At 41.0% G+C, this 25,675-nt stretch overlaps 1 long non-coding RNA gene across 1 annotated transcript; it reads left to right on the top strand.

The window, feature by feature from the left end:
• Positions 1-1,478: 1,478 nt before the first annotated feature.
• On the top strand, positions 1,479-2,851 carry LOC131983667 (uncharacterized). The gene is made up of 2 exons (XR_009395483.1): positions 1,479-1,963; positions 2,210-2,851. It is a non-coding gene; the product is annotated as an uncharacterized LOC131983667 (long non-coding RNA).
• Positions 2,852-25,675: the final 22,824 nt, after the last annotated feature.

The raw sequence follows: 25,675 nt of genomic DNA, 5'->3' as shown, positions 1-25,675 counted from the left end.
GTCAATTTCCAGTAGTTCAAGTCAAATAGCCCCAATCAAGTATTGAGTGCATTTAGATTGACATATATTTCCATATTAAACATAATTTTTAAAATTGGTCTTTTGTAACATTAACATTTTTTGAGAAACTGATTGAGGTCTTCATTAAATGTAAGCCATAATAATTATAATTAGAAGAAATTAAATAAATTAAGACGTGAAATGTTTCATTCTGTGTGTAATGGATCTACATATTGTGATTTATTGAGATGCACCCATACAGCGATGTGGCTCTCTAGCCTGTAGAAAAGCAAACAGGATCAGAAAAAGTTCACAAGAACCAACCAGCACTAGAACTAGGTCCAAGTTGGTCGAAAAGGGGTAAATGTGGAACTGGCTTTTTATCTGCTTGGCGTCTTGCTATATTTGCATTTTGGGGGGGGGGTTCTTTCCTCTTAAATGCATGCATATGATCTAGCAACTTGTCACTATGTTTTTATAGAGTCCAGCCTTCACACACTGGGACTGGAGGTCTCACACCACGTACCCAAAGACCGGCGCCCAGAAACGAAAAATAAATACAGGCAGAGGACAAAATGTCTGCTGATAAAGACTCCACCGCACAGTTCTAGTTGGTCATACGTGATGATGTGCGTCTATAGTTTGTTTCTTGGGGAAAATCCCACTTAATGTGCCTTTAAAGAGCTTCAGACAACCTGTTAGGGGGCAAAATGTCCTGTTGGCCCCTTTCTACATTTACCTAACCTCCTGTTCTCTATATTTTGCATACTTTTCACCTTGAAGTTCCTATAATGTGCACATGTGCTATTACTATGTCAAGCAAAGTTTTGTGTTCCTCAAAAAGTTTGTGACAAATTTAGGGGCCCTCTACAACAACAGGACTAAAGAATAGGTCATAATGCAGGACCCACCTCAGTCAATATTGTATTTATTTTGTTTTTGTTGATTAATTCTCAAATGAATCAAATTATTTATTAAAAATTACAGTGACCTTTGGGCAGCTGGAGCTCCACTTTTCAAGCCTGGCTCCAGACACATCGGCTAGTTTTTTTGTGTGAAAATGTTCAATTTCTTCTCTTTTGTTTTCATGTATTAATTTAAGATCTTTATCACTTAAAAAATAATAACATTGGGCCTCTTCGATAATTGTTTTACATATTCTGTTATGTAATAAAACATTCTCGAATCATGTAGGCCACAATTAATCAACCACATCTGGACGTAGAAATATGTAGAAGTTAAGGCTGTCGAGGTAATTTAAAATACATTTCATTTTTCCAGCAAAAAATGAAACAGACTTGAGGCCTGTCTGTCAGTGGCTTTAGTACACGTTTAGTACATACTACAGCTGCCCTTACAAAGCATGTACTGTTGCATGCAGTATGCATATAATTGGCATATATACAACATATTGCTCGTTGACCCTCTTACTCACAGATGCGGCCAAGAGGATTGTGGGTAGGAAAAGCTGGAAACGCTACCGGATGTAGTAGGTAAGACTATGTATTGGGGCATACATATTAATCTGGTATGTATGTTGGTAAGCACTTTAGGACTATAATTTGCAGTTTATGGTGAAGAAAATCTGTCTAAAGCCCAAAAGGAAGCTTCTTGTCTCCCTGTACCTGCGCTTCCTGCTGTGACGCTGACGGGGGGCCGAACTCGTTCTCGCTCATTCTCCGAACGTTTCCGATCTCGGCCGATCTTCTGCAGCGGCGGTGGTGTTGCTGTTTTTGCTGCGTGTCCTGCTCGCGTCTACACCGTCCATCTCTGACACTTGTTTTCCATCATGGTGGACATTTTGTTGTTGATGTTTTTCGCCATCGTCGGCCTCGTCTTCCTCTCCTACATCATCTACTTGCTGTGATGAAGATGATGATGATAAAGCGTCCGGCTCAGGCGCACAGGCGGACACAGGATGTGCGTTTGTCTTCTGCATCCCTGCTTTCCACCATAGACAATGGTAAGGGGAGCGTTTTATTTCATATAATAAATTATGTTTTGCATATAATATTAAGAGAGAATGTTACATGCATAATTAGGCGATATTGGCTTAATAAAGGGAAGGCCATTCCTTAGAAATACATGTGTGGGTTTTCACGTTTAGCTATCATAGCTAGCAGGCTACAATCTCTAATATACGTGTGGAATTGCCACACTAATGGACATGAAGATGCACCTAAAATAATTTCTCAGTGATCTGTTTCAGGTAGAAGAGCCAGGATCCGGCCGTGTTGGTTTCTCCACTGGAGCTCTCATGTTGGAGGTGAAGAGCAAACCAGCTGAGAGGAAAATCAAATGAAGTGGAAGCCAAACTCTTTCTGCCTCTTTGTCTCCTACTTGCACTCTGTCATCACCCTTCCTCTTTCCTTATTTTCTGGGTCAGGGTCCTCCAACAAAATGTCACCCACTTATTAATTTGCAGAGCATTTTTTATGCTACTCAGTGATTAGCATTTTTCTCTTTAAATGTTACCTCTGCACAAGTCCGATAAATCTCTAAAACATAGATGCCGGATGAGTTTGTAGGCTTGGATGTAATACGGGTGTAGAATTTGCCTTTTTAACTACACTGTGAGCTCGTTTTTTGGCTCTGACATTGATGTGTGATGTTGAGTTGTGTGGCCAACCCTTCTGTACGTTTGTTTTCTCAGACAGTTGGCGAGCTTCAGCCTTTTCATTGTCAGAGATGCCTTGGTTTGGTCTGCCTCGACATCAGTGTTATTATATGACTTTAATCGTGTGTTGCCAATATGTTCTCCTCCTCACTACAATCAAAGATTCCCCGTCAGGGTAAAGGGGAAGTTATATACAGTAACTCCTGTTATGTTTATCTGTTTTTTGTTATTTACTTTGGCTGCAAGTGACATTTCATAAACATATCCACTGTATTTGTGTCTCAGTTTTATCCCCAAAGGTCATACAAATGATGTGTTGTATAAAAATGATGTTAAGTTTACCGATGCACTGATGCTGTACTGAAGTTAATGACAGTATTTAACATGATAGGTCAAATAAAGATGATTTCAGTAAACCCAGCTGCTTCCTCTTCACTTCAACACAAGTCACAATATTCTCTGCACAGCTTTGACACTGTTGACAAAATCTTTCCACGGACAGAAATAATACACCTTGTCACACCTGGGTAGTACTCCAAATTGCTTCTGCAGTAATTCCTGCCACAGTCAGTGTCTCCAGGACCACATTTCACTCTGATGTAACACACAAGGTGGAAACAATACCAGCCACACCCTTAATTGTCAAAATTTTGCTGCACAAAGAGTCCCACCTGTCATGCTACAATGAGTCCTAAAGTCTGTGGGACCCCCTTCTCATTGTGAATATAGTTTTTTGTATAACTTTTCTGGCATTTTGCCTCATTTGAAAGTGACATTAGAGATCTCAACAGGAAATACTTGGGGAGAGAGAGGGGCGTGGCTTTCATTTCATCATCTAGAGAAACTGCACAAATAATGCAGCTGAAATAAGGTTTTATTTTTGGTGTGGATAGTGAAAAAGACTGTGCGCTGTGTCATATAATTTGCATTATAAATCCTGATAATGCACAAAAGATATGTTTTTTATAGAAAGTGTTTCCAAGAGTTTCTACTGTTCTTTGCAGTCATTGCTTATTTAATTTCTGAGAGTAAATACGGCTCCATAGCCTCTATGCTGAGGTCTATTATGGTAGTTATTATTCGGTGCTGTGTATTGCTGTATTCCTGTGGTATCTAAATTCGAGCCATCGACCTTGAGGGATGCAAGTCTGCAATGAAATTAAGACTATTTTTGCCACTCTAACTTTAGCAAGTTTTCCTGTAGCTGCCTCTGTTATCATAACAGCACAAATATCCCTATATGGGATGTAATGAAGTCAAACTCTGTCTGATGCATGTTTGAGGAGGACTCTTAGAGTCATGTTTCAGAGACTGAAGCTCTGCTGAATGTTTCCTGTCAGTTAAAGCACACTGCTGTGTTAGTGTGAGCAGCCATCTTCTGCCCTGTGCTGTGTGCTGTCCTGCAGATGGTGCTGTTTACCTACAGGAGGCTGATGGCAGTGTGTGTACATGAAGTAAATAAACTCTGTTCAAATGTATGTAAGAGGAGGTGATGAGAGAGACAGGACCACAGCAGTCATAGTTTATGGAAATCAGCAGATTTATAATGTTTTGCTGTGTTTGAATGCACAAAATACACAAAGTAATAAAATGGGAGCTCTTTCTAATATAAAATAAGATATGACTTTATTCATCCTGCAGTGGGGAAATTAAGTTGTCACAGCAGCTCAAGGTACAGGCACATAAATATAGAATATATTATTATTATTATTATTATTATTATTATTTCTAATATGTAATTTCATCAACAGATGAAGGCTTGCCCTCTCTTCCAGGTTGCCCTCAGAAGACTCTCCAAGGTGACAGGTAAGATTCTTTACTTACATATTATGCTTTTTTTTTTTATTCCAATAAGTGCTCTTAAACTTTAGAAATGTGTTCTCTAAACATAGTCTGAAAACCCACTAGCCTACGTTTCATCCTCAAATGAATAATTATTTTTTGAGAAAATTCGCTTTTATGTTTTCATGCTGGGAGTTAGATGAGATTATTCACACAACGTTGTTTGTGTTGTAAATATGAAGCTACATGCAGCAGCTGGTTAGCTTAGCTTAGCACAAAAACTGGAAACACTAAATTATCATGACGGTTATCATTATTATCCTGCTTATGTTAAAATCTGCTGAAAATGCTCCAAAAGTTCAGTTTTTAAATTGATAATCACAAATAAAATGTGCAGCTTTTTGTTTGCGTAAATAATAAAAATAATAACATAGACAACATTTTAAGTTAACTAATGAAAACCAGGGGTGGTCTGTAGCGTAGTGGGTTACCCAGGCCCCATGTATAGAGGCTACAGTCCTCGCTGCGGTGGAGCTGGGTTCGAATCCGGCCTGAGCTCCCTTTACTGCATGTCCTCCCCTCTGTCACCCCCTTTCTATCTGTCTCTCGCTTTCAATAAAGCATGTAAAATGCCTAAAAAAAAAAAGTGACAAGACATTAAAGGGTGCATTTGTTGCCTGGCTTTGAAATGGATGCGTTTCCCTCAGCACTCTGCAACCACATTTAGTTACTTATAGTCCATTTAGAGAAGACTGAACATTCATGGCCTTTCATCTTGTTTTTTGATTCAAACAAAACAAATGCACTCTAACAGGGAACTTCATCATGTTTTCTCCATTTGAAGGGCAACTTGGGGCAAACTTTAATCAGTTTTTTTCATTTACAAACACCCTAGAAGGCACCTTATCATGTTTTTTCCACTGTAAGGGCACATGTTATTGTGTTTATCTACTACGGGGACATCCAATAGGGTACTTTTGCTGCATTTAAAAAAAAAAACATGCAGTCACTAAGGGGGGCTCAGTGTCACCTTCCTCCTCCAAACACTTGGCTAAAGTTTCTCCCACGTGTGCAGACAGAGCCACTCTGGGAAATAATCAGAATTCCTCTGCTGATAGTATAATCTACCACTCTCAGCATTACAATACAGCCGCTGTTCTATCTGGGACTACACACACACACACACACACACACACACACACACACACACACACACACATGCAGTCATCTCACTTCAAACAGCATCTTTGGCTCGACCGGATCAAATGACGCTGCGGCAGTCTGCACAGTAGAGGGTGTTGAAGGGAAGAGCAGGATGCATTGAAGCTGGCCTGTAGAAAGCAGGACACACACACACACACACACACTCACTCACTGGCCTGTCATTCTGCTCCTGGCCACCACATCAGGTCATGTCACAGCTATGTTATTTGTCCATTGAATCAAAATAAGCCATAACAGGTGCTCTTTTGTTTTTCAGCTGTGAGGGCCTTGAGCTTCCCCTGGAGCAGTATTTTTGGGTAGATGCGGTAATACGGGACATTTTGAAGTGTTTATGATTACTTTAAAAGGAAAAATCCACTCATGGGGCCCTCTGGCACTGCTGCAGCTGCTGGCAGCATGCCTTACATTTCTGAAAACCATTTTTGTTTCTTTCTCCTCGGGATAGAATGATTTGTCAAACGTACACTGCCAGATGTTTCCATGGCTGAAAAATCTAAAACATAAACAATAAATGTCAGGTTTGTGTCAGATGCATTTTTCTACATTTAACTTCTCCCCCCAAACATTCAACAATTATACAGGGAAAGACCAATTACAGACTAAAACATAATTTATGTAAACAGCAATTTTCAAAACAAAGTTAAAAACAGGAAGAAAATCAATGTAATGGCATATATTAAATTTACATTAATACAAAATGAATTGGAAACAAATTACCCCAAAGTGATATATAAAGTATTGTTGAAAATTAAATGATGAGCTCACATTAATAAAAGTATTTTATTTTTTACATTTTTCCACTGCCAGATGTTTCCAGCACAGAATTTAATGGCTGAAACATGTCAGATATCTAAAACAAAAAGGTAACTATTAGGTCGATATCAGTCATTAAAAGTCAGATATAAGCATTTTTCTAAAAATATTTTTCCCCTCAGACATTCAACAGTACAGTGAGAGACCTGAGACTCCTTGTTCAAATAATAATTGTATTAATACAACTCTTTAAAAACAAAGTTAGAAAGGATGCCATTACTGTAATGGCCTGAAATCAGAAGATTACGATGATACAATTTTAGTGGAAATATAATTCTAACAAGTAATGGAAGTGATTTAAAAGATATGCACAGGCAGATATAAGAGGCAGTGATACTGATGATACTAATTTCTAGATGAAAATGCACTGGCAGCCACAAATATGGGTGTGACTATCTGCATCCATTTATCTCTCCCACAGCTGAACAAAGCAATCAGAGGATCCTTCCTGGGAAGCAATCCCTCACTGAAACAAACCTAAACAGCACAGGCTGAGGAGAACCGGACACACTCAAATAATAAATAATAGCATAATATTCAAGGCATAATCAAGGCATGACAGTTTAACAGTGTACCAGTGAGCACTTTTCCTTCACGTTGATGTGACCCTTGATTCATAATAAAATTAGAGCCTGACTGATATGGTTATGGTATGGACAATACTGATTTTAAGGGGTAAATTCGTCAAAAACTGATATGGTGAAATGAAAATAGACATTTTTTATGTGGATTGTGCACCAATTTTTCACCACTCTGCAAATTTACCCAGACAGCTACTTTCTCAAACATAAAACTTAATTAAATAAATAAATAATATAAATAGGAATAAAACAAATAGCTAAATAAACATAATTTCTGTTCTGGTTTCAGTCAATTGCTGTCTATTTAAAATAATAAAAATAACCAAAAACTTGTCAAAACCCACCTGTTCAGAACTGCTTTTAATGTATGACCAATGATTAAAATTGTTTGTTTTATTTATAACTGCATTTTCACTGTGTTTTAACGGTAAAGCGTCTTCGAGTACTATGTAAAGCACTCTATAAATAAAATGTATTCTTCTTATTATTCTTATTGTTATTATGAATAGATTAATAGCTAACACCATTTCTAAATTACGCCCAGCCACATGTTCTGCATTATATAGTGTGTAAAAAGTTTTCATAACGGCACATATTGGAAAGCATAAACACAGGTACCGATAATATCTGTCAACCGATATATCTGTCGGGCTCTTAATAACATCTCGCCTCTGTGGCACCTGTAACCTCTCGCAACCTTTCTGGAATTGAGGGGAGGGAGGAGAGGAGAGAGAAGCGAGGAATTGGGTGTAGTAATACAATAGATGGAGATGGAGAGGGAGGGGAGGGGGCGGAGAATAGAAACAGAGCAAATAAAGAAAAAGGAGGCAATGAAAGAAAAGAGAAAGAGAGAAGGAGGGAGGGGTGATATGTGCTTAGCCATGGCCTTCAGCGTGGAGTTCCTGTTGTTGTGGGGAGGGAGTTTCCCTCCGCGCTGGCCCGAGAGGAAAACGACAGAGGATGTCTTTTTCCTGGCTGACCAAGAATGCCCGGGCCTCGAGGTCTTTCCTCTCCTCGTGTGTGTTTTATACAAGTTCATGCCAGAGTGTCAGAATCACGCAGACCTCCTCTCTCGCTCTGCAGCTCCACCGATGATGCATAAACATTTTGATCACATTCCTCCCGGCCCGGGGGGCTCAGGGATGTCTGCTCTTAAACACCTCGTCCACCCCTCGCTGCAGATTGGACTACACGTCCCGACATGCTAACCCCCCCAACTCCCCTCCCTCCCTACAATAGGAGGCGGGGGCCATAAATCGTGCCAGCCAATCGCTCCGTGTCTGGGGATCTGTGGTTGGTGTGTTGCAAGGCAGCTGTTGTCAATGGCAACAGAGGTTTTCAGGGAAGCATGAGCTGGACAGCTGGTGGTAGAGGGTCCCTCAGTGCTCTGCCGGGAGTCACATGGTCCCCCCGGCAGCCAATCTCAGCCCTCCGCCCTCCTCTCTCCCTCGCTGCCTCTCGCTCATTTGCTCGCTCTGGCTCTGTTTGGCTGCAGCAGGCGGAAGGGGGGAGGGGAGATGGAAAGAGAGGAGGGAAGTGGAGACAGAGAGGGAGGGAGAGGAGGCGAGGCGAGGGGGCCAGCTTTGCACAGGGAGTGAAAGAGCTGGAGAACGAAAACGGAGAGCGGGAGTCTCTTCCCTCTGTGCGCTCATCAAGGAGAGAGGTGAGGAACCCCGTGCACGCCCTGTTTGCCCTCCATTCTCCACCCCTGAGCTGCAGGAGAAGAAGAGGACACAGAGAAGAGGCACAGGAAAGGAGTGTTTAGTTGGATGTATCAGGCTGTCACACTCAGAGACACAAGGAGAGACAGAGCCATGCCTCTGTGGAGAGGCGCAGCAGCAGCAGTCGGCTGCCAGGCTGCCTCGCCTGTGTGAGGGGAGGAGAGCAGGATTGGACTGCTGTTGGAAATACTGAACAAGAAAGAAGAAGGAGAAGAAACAAACAAGCAAGGCAGCCGGCGATCTCGTGCCATGACTGGGAACAGGAGGAGGGAGGAGGCTTGCTGAAATCATGGACCAGGTGAGGATGGAGGAGAGGAAGGGAGGGACTGAAGGGGAAGTGAAGGGGACCAGCAGCTTTAGTCACACTGCTGACACAAAACGCACACAGCAGCATCCATAACATCCATCATTTTGCATTCCCTCGAGGCAGAAACAAACAGCGATGTGTATTCTGCTATCACCCCCCAGTGAGCTAGGTTTCACTCTGGGGGAGGGGAGGGGGGGCAGAGGTGCTGCCACCGGCAAGTGCCAGGCCTCTGGAGAGATGACACAGCTGAAAACATCACCGGCTTATCCCTGGTACCGGGCGTGGGATCAACATTTTAGGGGAAGAGAGGAAAGAGAGAGGCATAAAAAGAGGGGTGTGGCTCAGTTTGGTGGGTTAACCGGCATCCTCAGTCATGATCCGTCTTAACATGTCATGCAGAAATTGGCACCTTCGCCTGGAGTCAGGGATGGAAGGTGGGAGACGGGATGTCATGCAACAGGGTTCCCGTCCAGAGCTGCGTTCATTCATTCATTCATGGAGGCTCAGGCGAGCGTGTCCGCTGCTTTGTAACACTGTGTACTCATGTCACAGACTGTCATCTGCAGCTTGTTTGCCGTGCTGGATGCATTTGCCTCCTTCACTTCTGTTTTTGAATATTTTGCAGCCTCTGTGTGGAGGCTTCTTGCTGCTGCTGTTATCAGGGTTTGTATCCAGCCGGCTGCTCGTAGTTGAGTGTGTGATGAATGGCTTTGAAGCAGAAGAGCGTGCAGACACCCTCCTCGTAGCTCCCCTACGTTGCCCTCAATGTGTGTCCTAGTCATTGATTACCTCATCCCCCCTTCTCCCTCCTTCTCCTCCTCCTGAGGTGGACGTGGTGTGAGCATCAGGTTCGTGATTAAGGAGGAGGAGGAGGGGGCGATTAGGATGGGTGTATGGGTGCTACACACACCCCGGCCCAACCCTCTTCCTCTGGCTGAATAATGCATGTTGTCCATAAGGGGAACATCTCCTGTCTGTGTCGGGGTGACGTTAGCCCCCCAGTAATAGCCGAGATGATGTCATCACTGCTGCTGGTCAGACTGTGTGAGTGGGTGTGTGTTTGGTCGTGTGTCTTTGGGTGTGTATGGGGCGAATGCATTTGTTGGAGTCAGGCCATGTTTTTCACTTGTTTGTGTGTTTTTCTTTCGGACTCTTAACCTTATTTTGCCAAATGAGAAGCCTCAGGCAGCAGCACAGAGCACACAGTGTGTACATGGGTCATGGCCTTGGTGACACACACACACACACACACACACACACACACACACACACTCACACACACACACACACTTTCGGTATCAGTTGACAATCTGCACCAAAAAAAAGAAGAATGGTGTAGCTTACAGCACAATGTATCTCACAGGAAACAAAAACTATTTATAAGACTGCGCTGTGCTGTGAAACGCTGACACAGCACGGCCTTGGTGCAGTGCTCAGGCTGAGCCGGTGTCATTTTAATAGATGGACCGTATTGTGATGTTACAGCCAAATATGATTAAAGCACTTCCTGTTGGTCACGTGACTGTGTATCATTGTCGTTTTGCGAAGCTTTATCTCTGCTTGTGTTTCCTGCTTCATGCCTCTGTCCGCCTGCTGTTCCAAGATGATTCCCTATATACTGTATATGTCTGAGAAGCGTCTGAGGATCTACTGTCATTTGCGAGTGTAAACACGCGCTAACACTGCTGTGTGAATGTAAACAGAGCCATGCAGTGTTTACTATAGTCATGGAAAGGCTGCAAAGTTTACAGGACATCACTATGCGGCATCTGTGCTTCTCTTTGTCCTCGTTTTTTTCTGTTCCATCCAAGGACACAGACAGACACACATGTTCGAATGCACGGCGATAAGGAGGGCAGTGGCTCAGTGAGGAACAGGAAAAGGCTGGTTATATAAAGTGTCTGTGAGAACGAATCAAGGGCAGCAGTGGGACACCTCTGTCTCCCAGAGTCTGCATTCTTCTGTGCCCGAGTAATGCTGCACGCTCTGCACATTATCTGACCCATCCTCAGCGGAGGTGTCTGGTTTTATAGGTTTGTAAAAAACTAGAGAAAAGATACACACATCCCCTTAACTATTGTGCTGAATCCAAGAAACATGTAAATCGCCACACGGGAGCTGTTTGACTGACACCAGGAGAGTTCTTGCTGCAAAAGAAACGCTCGCCCGAGGATGATTAAACTGCCAAACTCACTGCAGATCAGTTTGGGTCATTAGTGCGATCAATAGTCATTAAGGCAGACCTGAGCAGAGCTGCGGTGACCGCTGCCCTGTGAACTCTGGGTTCGGAGTGTCCTGACCGCATCCATCTGGCCTGAAACAAGCGGCTCTCTTGGCTGCAGCAGGATCGGAGCCAAGAGTGAAGAGTGAGATCATAAAAGAAATAAAAGAGCAACTTTCAGGGGAAAATGTTGTCTGCAACTTCTATTTTATTGCCCTCAATGAACTTTATGGCTGCTGTACGGAGGCCCTGCAGTGGAGGGAATCCCTGCTCCTGCCATTTGAGCCTCAGTGATGTGGACAGGAGTGACGCTGTTTTGTTTATGCTGCTGTCTGAACATGACTCCCTCGAGGCTTAGTTTGGGCGGCACGGCGACATATGTCCAACTGTACTGTGTGTGTGTGTGTGTGTCTCAGCTAGAGTTATCTTGCAAATTGTTTTGTCTGTTTCCCATAGATGTGGCTGAAGTGGAATGCAGTCAAAATTAGCTCAGAGGGAAGCAGCCACGCAGGGAGATGCTTCATGAGAGTGAAAGTGTGTGTGTGAGAGAAGAAAGGGTCTTATTAAGTTACAAACGAGATAGTGAGAGGGAATGTGGAAGACAACAAGTGTGAGAGAGGAGAGGATAAAGGAAAAGCCTCATGGTGGAACAGGTGGTCTAATCTGACGCCCCACCCATGGCACCCCAAAGCCCCCTTCCTCCGCCTCTCCAATCTTTGGCCTCTTAGGAATTTCTTCTCCTATTGTCCTGACTGGGAGACTCAAAAAGGATAAATTTTGTATGCGCATTTGCATGAAAATTGAAATTAAACACACGTATATAAGCATATATATCGATCCCCTCACCCATGCAGAGAGTCGCCGCAGCTTCTCTGACCTGTTTGTTAGTTTTGCAAAGCAGGAGAGAGGGGGGAGCACAATGAAAATTAACCACGCTACAGGAGGAGTTCTTCAGCTGCATGTGGTGAGAGAGACATGCAGAGGACTCTGGGGACATTTGTGGGACATGGAGCTGTGGGAGTTGTTGATTGACCCTGGCAGCCATTACAAGGTCTCTGCAGCAGATGAAGCATGCAGCCTGTATGTAATGTGTGTATATATAGAAAATAGTCGACTTCTTTATAGGTTAAAGAGAGGAGTTGCTACCAGGCTCCTACAGAATATGGACAAGCATGTAATCAGGTTTAAGTTATTTCTAGATCTGGATAAGTGTGGGAAAAACAGAAGGGTGTATGGAAAAATATTTGTGTTTTTTCGTCCCTCGTCCCCTTCTAAAAATAAATCACAAGCAGTCATTTCATGGTGTTTTGAGCAGACGTCTGCATGGAAATTTTAGTCTGGAAAACGGAGAAAAAAATCTGGTGAAATCTGGAGTTTTAAAATTAAAAATGGGCATGCATTTCTGTGCCATTTTTGCATTTTAATACATCTAACAACATATTTAGAAGTACCCGTCTACTTATTTAGATTTTTCTCCCAAAGTACATTATGTTAAGTGTTACACGAAGATGTTTTTTTGCGTGAGAAGGATGTCAGCGCAGGGTTCATGTTCTTAATTCAGCCTCTGTTGGATTGTCAGGCGGGCGATAACCAAATGGTAGATGCCTGCAGGCGGACAATGGGCAAATTGTCCTGTGAAAGAAAACTAGGACACCCATCTCCAGGAAGTAAACAGCTCCTGTTCAGCTCAGGAAGACTACTTTGGACCTCAACCTCTTGCACTTGAGTGGCGAGCAATGAATGAATGCAGATGGCCGGGTCGGTGGGGCGGCGGGGAGGGTGGGGGTTGAGGTTCACCCACAGGGGTCAAAGGTTAGCCCGTGTGGTTAAAGCCCTTCCTGTCAGCAGCACTCAGTCCAACCCCTGTCAGGGATCTACGGGCTGATGACATAGGATGAGCTCGGGTAAATGGAACAAAATAGAGATGAGATTTATCTCCAGCATCCTATTAGGAGGCTTATTGCTTCTGAGGTGGTCCAATTTAAGCTAATGGGCCTGTTTGGCATGCTCGGCGCTCACTTTGACATGTTTTGAATTCAACTTCTGACCCCGGCCGTCTGTTTCTATCTCTTCATATAAGTTTCCACCTCCTTGTCTCACGTCCTTGAGTCTGGACTTTGGTGTCCAGGTTTTGTGTGAGGATGTGAGTGTGGAATTAACAGCTGTGCAGCCGATGCCTGCTGTTTCATTACTCTGATAATTAAACAGGCCGCAGAGATGCCCTGCTGTTAGTGGGCACCACAGCTGCATATCAATAATGAACTGCATGCTTAACAAGCCACTGACCTCTTTGCCTATTTTCCAAACTACTGAAGATAAAACGATTAAATTGTCTATTTAAACCAGTGAAATCCAACCGCAGGAGGGCTTCTGCTGTTGCCAGAGGCCACGTGGGAAGATTGTAGAGTAGTGTAAAAAAGATAAATAAAAAAAACTGAATGCCTCAAATTCAGGGTGAGTATATATATTTACAGTTTGAGCATTAAATATCTAGTCTTTGTACATTATTGAACTGAATATAGGTCACAAAATGTTTCTTCATGAGTCAATGTTTTTCCAACTTTTTGGGAATCTGGGTTATATTAAGTCACCTCTAACACCTGACAAGGTGTTAGTTGTATTAGTTGTTCATTATAAACATACAAGTTGAAGTTGTATTAGAGAGCCTGAAAACTAGTCAGCAAGAGATCACAGAGGTTTAAACCGGAAGCTAAAAGTAAAGGCTAAACGGTGTCAGAATAACTGTTAACATAGTTATTTCATGTGATGGATAAGTAGTTGTACATTGAGCTTCACTCTAATTAATAGTATTATGATTACTGACCAAACCAACTTAAATATTGATACTTTAGTTGTATGAAATAAATAACAATATCCACTTATATATTATAAAAATAATTTGAGTTAAATGACAAAAGCTATTCTTAAAATTGGTAAATTAACAATAATTGTCAAAACAACCCAACAGCTGTTTTATTGATCATCATGATTTTCCAAAACAATTTTTTGGAAAATAAATCAAAACAGCGATATCTGCTTCTGCAAAATGTCTTTGTAAGTGTGACAATACCTCAGAACAAAAAGGTTGGAAAGCACTGATCTAAACTACATCTCCCTGTTTCCCCTCTCATTCGATCACTACATTGACCCTTTGTGTGGTTCTGTTTGTTCAGACACATTTGTTGTATTTTGTGTCTCACACATTAAGAACAGGCTGTTCCTTTAAATGTTGCTCTGTCAGCCACATTTTTTCAGCCATATTTTAGGCTCAGGTTGCATCAGTATCATCGCCATAAATCCTGCTAAATCCCACTGATGGGGATAAAATGAAAAACTCACCACAGAGCTGTATCTGAGGACAACTTAGTTTTTCATTCCTCCTGCTGCTGCTGCTGTCCTGCACTTCGCCCCCTTGTGGTCTCCCAATGCAACTGAGGCTCCGTTCCGACATTTTTTCCAAGAGGGGGGATTGAGGATTATCTATTTAGGGAAATCTCTGCAAAAGAACAGATGGTGTTCTTTTTACAGAATTCAACTGAGAATAAGAAGTTGGTTTTGCTGTTGATGACAGTGCACGTTTATGTTAATGCCACATGGGAAACATATAATCCTGTCTGGCTTTGTGACCTCTCACCCTCAGTAAAGGCAGAAACAACAATAAGTGTTTTGTAAATGTTTGTCTACTCAGAAAATACACTTTAACTTTTATATGAATCCACACTGGTTAAAATATAACAAAATAGTCATTTTTATCAGCAGTTTCTTGGTTAAAAAACACGTTTTTCAGTGTTGACATTCCTTTTAAATCCAGATATCTACGTGTTTGTGTGCGCATTCAGTATATATTTAAAAGCTTTCCAGTAGAGGAATGCCAATCTTTTGTTCCCTCTGTTCTTATCTCTGTCTGTGATTTAGACTCAAGTATGAAGTCTGACACTAAAATTGCAATTTCATGCGACTGACAACAGCACTTAGGACGTGTGAAACAAATGTTTGGCACTGCTGGTTGTCTGGATGAAAACAGGGAGCTTCCTGAAGGTTAAAAAACGTGTCCTCCAAAAGGAGAGCGATGTGCTTTATTAAGGCCGTGTCTAGACAAACTTATCTCAGAGTTTAAGGCCAGGAAAACACTCGGATTAGGATATGATCCTCCTCGAAACATGCAGGATTATTCCGTTTACTGTATATACTGTAAGAGGTGTGGCTTAAAGCTTTTGTTGCACCACAAATGCTCAGGAGGTCACAGGGTCTTTTATTTCAATCAGTGAATTTTGTATGAGAGGATGTGTAAATATTCAAAGGGGTGTGCTCCATCATGAAAATCAATCAGTTGCAAATGCTTGATGTGTTTTTTGGGATGGCCTGTATGTTTCACTGCAGTGTAGGTTTTCATTCAAACAGGTTGAAGTCTTTTTCTTTTTTAGATTAAAACCTCTTTATTAGAGAGATTTGGCCCAAAAAGGCAGCATGAATCATATGTAAACCGAAAACAATCCTTTTTTTCATTGCAGATATTAATTTAATCCAGCATTCATCCAGCTGTTTGACATGATAGGAAAACATACGGAACCTCAGAAACAGTTTTGAATTTTCTATGTCAGATCATTTAATAATTTCTCTTCTGTGTTTTTGACTTAAAAACAATGAAAAAAAAAGTTTTGCCAGGATGATCTTTCTAATTTCCTTCTTTTAATCTGTGAAACAGTGGGAAAAAAGTTTTTTTTCTTGACAGTAATGTTTAAGAAAACATGAATGCTTTTAACATGGAGCAGTGGTTCAGCCTCTTGTGGCCAAAATGAGTATTACAACAACAAAGACAAACTTTTTTTATCTTTTGTATATTAGCCAAAACATTTTATGCACTTGCTTTCTCGGATGAAAAAAAGCAATTTAGAAAAAGGTACCAGTTTTTAACGATAGGCAAAAAAATAGAATTTAAGGAACCAAGAGAAATTACCTGCAAAACCTGATTCCACCTTAAGTTACAAATCAGAGAAAACATGATAGGATGGACTTAGAAAAAGGATTCTTATCGACATCACAAAGTTGTCGAAGTCACCTGGGAGCTTAGATAACTTTTAGGATGTGTGATTAAGTCAGTTGGCAGGGTTTTCCAACTATCACATTTTCCAATTGTTCATTGTCCGCTGTAACTTCGGGGAACATGCCACCTTCTCTAATAATATATCAGTCTAATTTTACCTGAGTTATTTTCAGACGTTTCTGACTCATCAGTGACCAGCAGAAAAATCTCATGTGATGTCATGTCAGATAAACTGGTTCCCGAATGTGAATTGAAGTCATATTTTCTCCTTATTAGAGCTTTTCTTTTCCATTGTCTCCCCCACTGTGCAGCAGGAAGTGATGCTAGAGGCAGGAAGTGAAGCTGTGAAAGGTAAAGAGGCGACAGACACTTTCGGCCTCTATGAAGTGACGGGCAGCAGGAAGGAAGCTGGCCAAGTCGGCTACTGGAACTACTGTTTATTTTCCTTCTCTGTCTCTCAAAAAAGGGTTCAGGGGGAGAGATGGTGTGTGTGTGTGTGTGTGTGTGTGTGTGTGTGTGTGTGTGTGTGTGGGTTGGGGGGGCTACTACAGGGATGTCCTTTGATGAATGTGTGCCAAACATTTATAGAAACAGTGGAATACCCTGGATGTGATTCAGTTGTTGTTATTCTCTGGAGCTTTGAGGAATCGGTCGATGGAGACAGACTGGAGACTTTGGGGAGTTGAATCAGTGGTCAGTTGTGCAAACGGTGACACCTGAACGTCCACTAGTCTCCTCGTTAGACTCTGGGTATTTCCTTCTCTTTGTTCCTTTATCTCAAATGCTCCCACATGGCAGCTCTAATCAGCTCTCACCATGTTAAGGAAAACTGCATGTTTGGGGATGAGATAGTGTATCAGCTTGTACGGGAACATAAACTGCCTTGGAGGAGTTTGAACATGAAAGCCAGTAAAATGTTAGCAGTGGGGAGGTGTCTGTATCAGTGATGAAAACCAGTGGAAACTGGGTTAAAATGAGAACATGCCCAGCCAAGAGCACAGGCTGGTGGTGGCCTGTGTGTTGTCTGCGTTCTTGGCCTCAATGAGTCACTCTCTCCGGTATCCTACCCAGCCGAACGTGAAGTCCTCTTCAACAGCCAGAACTTCAACCCGTCTGTGCTTGTACCAAACAGGGGTCAGTCATGTCCACGGGCTCAGTCTGCAGCCTGCAGAAGAATGAGTGAGGCAGCTGCAAGAGAGGAGGGGGATTAAAATGAAATGTAGTGTGGGACGAGGCGTGGAGAGAAGACGGCTCAGTGGAGACGACACACGAGTCGAAGTGTGGAGACAGAATGCAATATTAGTGTTCACTTTTAGCATCAAAAACTGGACATTCAATTCATCTTTAGACGATATGTTAGAGACCAAAACCCCCCAAAAAATCAGCCAGTATTTGTTGTCTTTAATAAAATGAAAGCCAGTGGTTTAGCCTGTGTACTTCAGATCATGTGTAGATTACATGCACAGGCTGTATAATAGAAGTGGCCCTTGTGATGCCAATCTTTGGTTTATGGTTTGGTACCGGGCCATTGGTTCAACGGACAACTGTCTCAAAGACATGATCCCTCTCTAACCCTAACAAAGTGTTTTTTGGTCCCTAAACCTAAGTATTCCTTAACCACGGTGTTGTCGCACCATAAAACATGGTAATTTTTAAGAAGGATGTCTGCTGTTACTGGCTTCCAGGGGGATTTGCAGACTATTAAGCCGTTGGACCAATGAACCTTTGTGTCAGACTAATGAGCAGTCCTCTGTGGACTAGATCTTGTTTTTTAGAACCTGGAGTGATTTGGATGAAGGGTGGAACTAGGGAGGCTACACAGGCTGACAGCCCTGCAGGGTAATTTCCCATTAGCATAGTAAATGTTAAGTTAATCTAGATAGGCTAATTTTGGCGACAGAAAAACAAGCAAACACATTTAAAAGCTGACTATTCAGAAAGTGTTTACCAAGGGAATAACTCAAATCAGTAGGATCATTTCTTCATAGAATTCAATACAATCAGACTTCTTTTGGCAACCACTGAAGTCGCCCCCTGCTCGCCATTAGAAAGAATGCAGGTTTAAGGCACTTGTCTTCACTTTTGAGACTCTTAGGTTTTTGCTTGTTGGCCTGTTTTTTAAATAGTGTTTTAGACCTCTTTTAGTTCCTGCTAGAACCTTAAAACTGCTCAAGTAGTGTAACTTATTGCAGTTTGGTCAACATTTAACTAAAGTTGCACTTAAACTGAATTAGCACTCAGTGATAATGGATGCAGACTGTGATGGAGCAAGTTTCCAGAGTCTAGTTATTCATTTTCATATAACAGGGAAATTAACACATTCATTAGAAACAAAGAGAAAAACGTATCCAAAACTTGACATAAGTTTCTCAGACTTTGAAATCAAGAAAAAAAACCTAAGCATGATCAAAATCTTATCTCTTATTTGTCCCAACAGGACAAGAATAAAGTCCTGTTTGAGCAAAGGCCACAGTTAAAACTAATTTCTTCAGTAATTTGGGTGAAAATCTCAACATTTCGATGGAGTTTCAGCGGGCTTGTGTAGCGCAGTGACAAAGCCCGTCTGTGCTGCCCGGTCAGCTGTTTCCTCCCCTCGTGCCAGTTGTCCAGCCAGACAAAGAGGACTCCTCCTGTCGCTGAGAGAGGGGGAATTTACGGCTCTAACCCTTACCACCCCACCCCCCCTCCTCTCTCAACCTTCCCACAGCCCCTTCAAAGGAGTGCCACAGCAGCCTCTGTGTCAACAGGCAGCCAGAGAGACATACAGCAGGACCCCTCACATATCTACAGCTCATTCACAGATATCCCTCACTCATCCTCCACATCCAGTTTCATTCACACGTCATGAATGTGTTCATACATGCTGAGCAAAAAGAAGCTGAACATCACATGTTGAGCTCCGGAATGTGTGAACATTATTATGGCACACAGGGTGTCAGATTGTCACTAATAATCTCAATAATCCTTTTTTCCTTAAAAATTAATCTATGATTTGTTCATTGTGCATTTAATTTCTTTTCCTGCATTTAAAAAAAAGGGAAATAAAGGGCTAATTTGCAAAAAGAGATAAATACACAATTGCACCATAAAAATGCATGATTTAGCAAAATATAAAAATTTTGAGATGTATGATCAAAACAACCCAACAGCTGTTTTATTGATCTTCCCTTGATCGCATCCCCCCAAAAATATTATTTGGGAAAATAAATCAAAACGAAGATATCTGTTTCTGCAAATGATATCTTTAAATGTCAAGTTTTTGGCAAATAAAGCCGGAAAATTTTAAAATTAAGAGCTCAATGGCAAAAAATAATTGAATAAAACATTTAAATAATGAATTCAAATAATTATTAAATAATTATGTGTTTTCTTTGGCAAGTGAATGCCAGAAATAGGGCAAAAAAATAATTTTGGCAAATGAATACTCGACAAATTTTATTTTCAAATTAAATTTTTGTCAGATGAATGCCAAAATATGAAACCAGAACAGAAAGATACAAAAAAGATTCACAAGTTGCTGGAATATTTACACAATTTTCTTGTATGTTTATAATGAACAAAATATCAATAAATACCAGTTATCATCAGTGTCAGTATATCCTGACACCACAGACGTTCCTTCATGTCTCTGACCCTGACGGTGAGCTCTCAGACCTCACCGGACACACTTCACACTATCAGGCCCAGACGATGATAATCTTATTACATGTGAGAAGTGGGCAGAGAGGAGGTTACTCTTTACATTTAATCAGCTGATAGGAAGAGAGAGGACTCGCACATTGTGTCCTTTTTGGCTCTCAGAGTAGGAAAACCATCCAAGCAGCTTCATTAAATGCAACTGAATCAAGCAGAGGGGCGGTGCGGCTTGTGTTACACACTCTGGAGAGGCTTAAAGTAAATGATGTTGAAAAGATCTGGCAACCTCAGAGTGAAAGTATGTGTGTGCAGAAAGGGGTGACGGACATTTACCGAGAGGACAGACTCAATAACTGGAGGGAAGTGGAGTGAAACAGAGGAGATATGAAAGAACGGGAGGCGTGGAGGGGGGTAATGTTGGGATAAATGGAGAAACCACAATTAGTTGTAGCATACCAGCGCACACGCTCTGTGAAGGGAAGTGGCCTAGAAGGGTATGGAGGCTGGCAGGGCACCACTCCCTCCATCCCTCCATCCCTCCATCCCTCCATCCCTCCCTCTCTGCCTCCAGCAGCAGAGAGCGGAGGCTGACCGCTCGCCGGGCCGAGCCAGCAGAAGGGGAGGTGGGAGTCGGGGGTGGCACGGTCAGGCGAGTAAATAGGATGATGGTTGTTGTGGGTCTCGCCAGGCTGTGTGTATGATTATGTAACGAGCGAGGGGAGTCTGTGTGTGGATGCTGCAGCCCGCCCTCCAGGGGGAAGAGATCGGGGCGTGTCGCCTCACATCACCGTCATATCAAGGGCTTACTCAGTCAGTCACAGGGGGCAGAGCCGGGGCCGGAGGCTGTGTGTCAGTGACCCAGAGAGAGACATCAAGAGCAGTATGTCAGAGAGGAGCCACTTCTTTTGGCAAGATGTGGATAGAATTACCAAAATCAACATTTTAAAAATATGCCTAGTAGAGATAGGGGGAAAATCGATACAGCATAGTATCGCGATATTTTGCTTGGCAATATTGATCGATTCATGGCTGCCAAGTATCAATATTTAGCGTTCTGACAGCCAGTGGGCGGTATTTTCACCATGTTTTTTTCCGGATGCCGTAACTGACGCTGAAAGCATGCGTAGGCCTTTCTTTATTCAACACAGGAAACTGATTATTGTTGAATAAGGGAATTAATGAAGAATTGGACAGGCTCGATAATGGCTCTGGTATCAATAATATCTTATCAGTAAGGATCATTATTGTAAGCTGGATGCAATATTTCAACTTGAAGAAAAGGATTGGGAGGAATACTACAATATTATTTCTTTACTGTAGTTTGTGGGGAACAAAGTTGTTAAATTAACTGTCTTAGAAACCAGATGTGACAACATTAAGTTTGTAAAAAAAAACTTTCATGAGGGATTGCTTCCTGAGTTTATTTCCCAAGCATAAATTGAAGAGGTGGGTAAAAAATCAAAACAGCATAGTATCGCGATATTTTGTGTGGCAATATTGTATTGATTCATGGCCGCCAAGTATCGTTGTTTAGCGTTCCAGCAGCCGTCAGTATATTTGCCGTTTTTGTTTGTCTTCTGGAGGCCGTACCGGGCTCTTAGGCTTTTAGGAATATACTAGAGATACTGGAAGATCTAAGGAATCTATAGGCACCATGTGTCAGGAAATCGTGTTGGGAGTTGTAGAAATAACGCTGCAAAGTTAGGCTGTTTTTATGTTTCATTTATAAAAATTCAGAGCAGTGAAGCTTAAAGTTTTTCTTTGAGAAAATGGTGCAGTTGTTGTCGTCCATACACATTTGATATCAGTTCAGTTCAGTTTGACTGAATACTTTGTTGGTCAGTCTGTGGGTTTGACTCTCATTGGGGAGAAATAAAAAGACTGAAGTGAGATGAATAGACTGAGAATTTTCTCCTACTGGGCAAAACAATTCTTGATTGAATGTAATTTTGTGGACACAAAATGCAGTTAACATGTTAAGTCGCAATATATTGTATCACAGTAAAAAAAAAAAATCTATTTAATTTACAGTAAAATACAGTCAGCCGTGGTTGCCAGAACTTCACCATAAAAATACAGTGAGTGGGTTTTCTACTGGAAATTTAAATATAATTTTCAGTAAAAACTGTAATTTAGACTGAGTAGTCCCTTTATTTTTAGGTTAGTAATTGTGTCCTTGTGACAGTATGGCATTTCTCCTTTAATTTAACATGAAAACAACTGTGTTTTCTACATTTTAAAAGTTTTGTTCTATTTCTTGATTTACAGTTATTATAAGTGTCTACTACGGTGATATTAAATTTTTATTTTTACGTCTTATTTGTGATGCAATTTGACAGTGATTTACTGTAGTTTCTACATACATTTTTCACAGTGACATCGCAATACTCACCATATTGCAAAATGCTTAAAATCGCAATAATATCGTATTGTGACTCAAGTATCAGGATAAAATTGTATCGTGGGGCCTCTGCTGATTCACACCTCTAATGCCCAGCCACCTGCTCAGATATGACACACCTCAAACACACAAGTTTTCTCCCCCCTCTTTCTCTGCACCTCTGTACAGCATCAATAATAGAAAGCTCATTTTGCTCGCCTGACAGGCAAAATTGATGCATGGCGTGAGCTTGTATCTGCACGCAATCCGGGACAAGATGTGGACAAAACCTCAACACAGGGGGGATCCACTATCATTGGATCATTCTTCCCACAGAAAAGTGTCGAGGCACAGACTGATTTATGACATAATAGGGAACACATGGGCTGCAGAAAGATAGATTCAAGATTCAGAAAGAGTCCAGCTGTGGCAGCCCTAACACTCCTTGACTTGACCCAGAGACCATCTGCCCTGCTGTTTCACCTTAAGACCAGGATCCTGCAGCTAAGCCTCCCGGGGCTTTCACTGTGCTACGGTGGATTTCCAACCAGCCGTGTGCTCGCAGAAACCACTTTGGCCGAGCAACCTGGAGAAGTGGGATTTGGGTCATATATGGTAATTATCCGTCTCAAATGGGAGATGGGTGAAGGTCACGACTTTAGGGGAGTGTCCTGTGTGAGCTTTGGGCCGGGTGTTGTGTGAGTCTGAGGCAGAGGTTGGAGAGAGACAGAGGAGACATGTCGAGGCTGCAGCTCTTGGCGTGGGAAGCCTCCTGTAAGCTGCTTTTTCCCCCCGATGACTCCAGCCTGTTTCCCCAAAGGCAGGCAGGCTTTTGAAGTGGCTCTCTGATACTTGCACCCCTCGGAGTAATAGTAGCCACATGGGCCTCCAGCTTTGAGCCATCGTGAAGCCAGCACCACATTTTTTTTAATCTTCTTTCCTTGTTTCTCTCATCTGGACTGAATATTAACACCTCCTACACATAATGAGCTCCACAGCTACTGTTAAGCACATATAGCAGTGTGACTTCTTGGCAGCACTCTGGAGTTCCTGCTCTGCTGATGAGTAAGCTTCCCCTGACTTTACTGCTCGCCTATTGATTCACACGGGCAGCAAAGGGGCTAAAAATACAACCTTTTATTCCGAGAATGTATGAATTATCCTGTCTGGGTGTGAGGCGTCTCTCAATGAGTTGCACTTTCATTGCTCTTTATTTAGCCCGTCTCTGTTGTTGTGACCATGTGTTTATGATCAAGTGGACCTGGTTAGTAACACTGATTTATTATTAGACTATGAGGTTTTTCATGTATGGGAAATTAAGTGTAATGCATCCCATTTCACAAGCCTTTTATGAGGATTATGAGGCAGATTTTCAGTGTAACTGTAAGGTGATTACAGCTGTCGGTGAATCAACTTGTAGTCCTTTTTTAAGGCAAAAAACCTCAAAATACACTGGTTGTTTCATTTCAAATTTAAATATTTGTTCCTCTGTGAAAGTAAGGGGAAGATTTTTGGCTTTCTAGAAATCAATAATCAGTAATTGAGTAAATAAACTGAATTGTTGTTGCTCTCTCACACCCCTTTTTACAACATGTATACAAATTTGAGATTCCACAAGTCTCCAAGTACTGTACATCTAAGTATAATTTTGTGGTATTTTAATTAAGTACCCACCTTATGCTACTTTATAATTTCTACTATACTTTCTATGTGACACCTGTGTTTACTTTTCAGACTTAAATAACCTATAATAAGCATATAAATCATGATTCATTGTTATACAGTTAATTAAACTACCCCAAAGTACATAATATATGTATTTAAACATTAAAATGCTGCCTATATTTTATGGCTTTATTGATATTAAGCATATAGATAATAATGTAACACTTGGATGGGTCATTGTGCCTGCATGAGAACTTTTACTTTTAATATTATGCTTCTGTACTTTTCAAGGTTCAAGGTCTTTTTTGTCATTATTTAGTATTTTCACTCTCTCTTCAAGTGACATATTTGCTGGTTAAACTTCAGATAAACTTGATTTTTTTGTCCCACATAGTTTATAATAATGATAATAATAATAATAATAATAATAATAATAATAATAATAATAATAATAATTGCTTAAATGTAGGCTATATGGTGCCTTTCTAGTAACCAAATGACGCTTTAGAGACACGAGGGAGTAAAGAAATACAAACCATTTAACAACTATACATTAATTTGCAGAATGTGCCTGAGTTATATTTTTTACTCACTGTGACATCAGTCACTCAGATGTTTTGGCGCAGCCAGAGGGAGCCCGCACGCTGCGGGTTTGCAGGGCGGAGCGCACAGATTTACCCGACGCACCCTGCTTTAATTTGACTCCATGCGATACTCAGAGTGTCAAGGTACCCACAAAGCAAATAGAGCATTTCCGGTGAAGATATTTAACATAAAAGTAAAGGTCTTTAAGTTAATTTTATTTTGTATTATGAAGCTGAATCTGCAAAATTAACTTGTAACAGTATCAACAACATGTAATGTAGTAAAAAGGACAATATTTCCCTTTGAAATGTAATAAAAGAAAATGAAAATACCTCAAAATTTAAGTTCAGTTATTGAGTAAATGTATTGATATCATAGTGTAAAAATACTAAATGTTATTCAGGTAAAAGTACAAAAGTATTGGTATCAAAATAGACTTATAATAATAATACAATAATATAATAATTGTATTACAATAATATCATTTATAATAATACAAAATAAAAGCAGCTGAATGGTGCATTTTGTAAATAATATATATTATGTATGTAAAGTAATGTACAGCTGGTAAAGTTGGAGCTAATTTGAACTAGTTCACACTGTTGGATAGCTTAGGTTATATAGTAATACATAATAATGTATTAGTTGATTTATATTTTGTAATAATCTCAAAGTAAAGTAACTAATCTTATCAAATAAAAGTATTGGAGTAGAGAGTACAAAATTGGTTTAAAAATAATTTATTTGTGAAAACACTGTCTTCACAAATTTTAGTTTATATTTTATTCATTAAAATGTTTATATTAAATCAAGTTTAAGTTTTAGTCAAGTTATTCATTTAGTCCTATTATTAATAACTTGCACCACTTGTATGTCTTAGACTCTTATTTTGCTTTTATTTATTTATTTTTAAATAAATTGACTATTTGATGAGCACTGTTGGAGGGAGCCTGAGATCCAACATTTTCATTCTCCAACAGCAGGTTCTTGTAATTACTGTGTGCATGATATGAAACTTGAAAATGTAGTGGAGTAGAAGTATAAAGTAAAAGAAAATGGAAATACTCAAGTAGAAATGTATTAATTGTGTAAAAGTGTA

This window comes from Centropristis striata, chromosome 13 (genome assembly GCF_030273125.1).
Source record: "Centropristis striata isolate RG_2023a ecotype Rhode Island chromosome 13, C.striata_1.0, whole genome shotgun sequence".
Classification (NCBI taxonomy): Eukaryota; Metazoa; Chordata; class Actinopteri; order Perciformes; family Serranidae; genus Centropristis; species Centropristis striata.
Note: the sequence above shows the minus strand (reverse complement) of the source record. Positions and strands in the feature narration are given on the sequence as shown.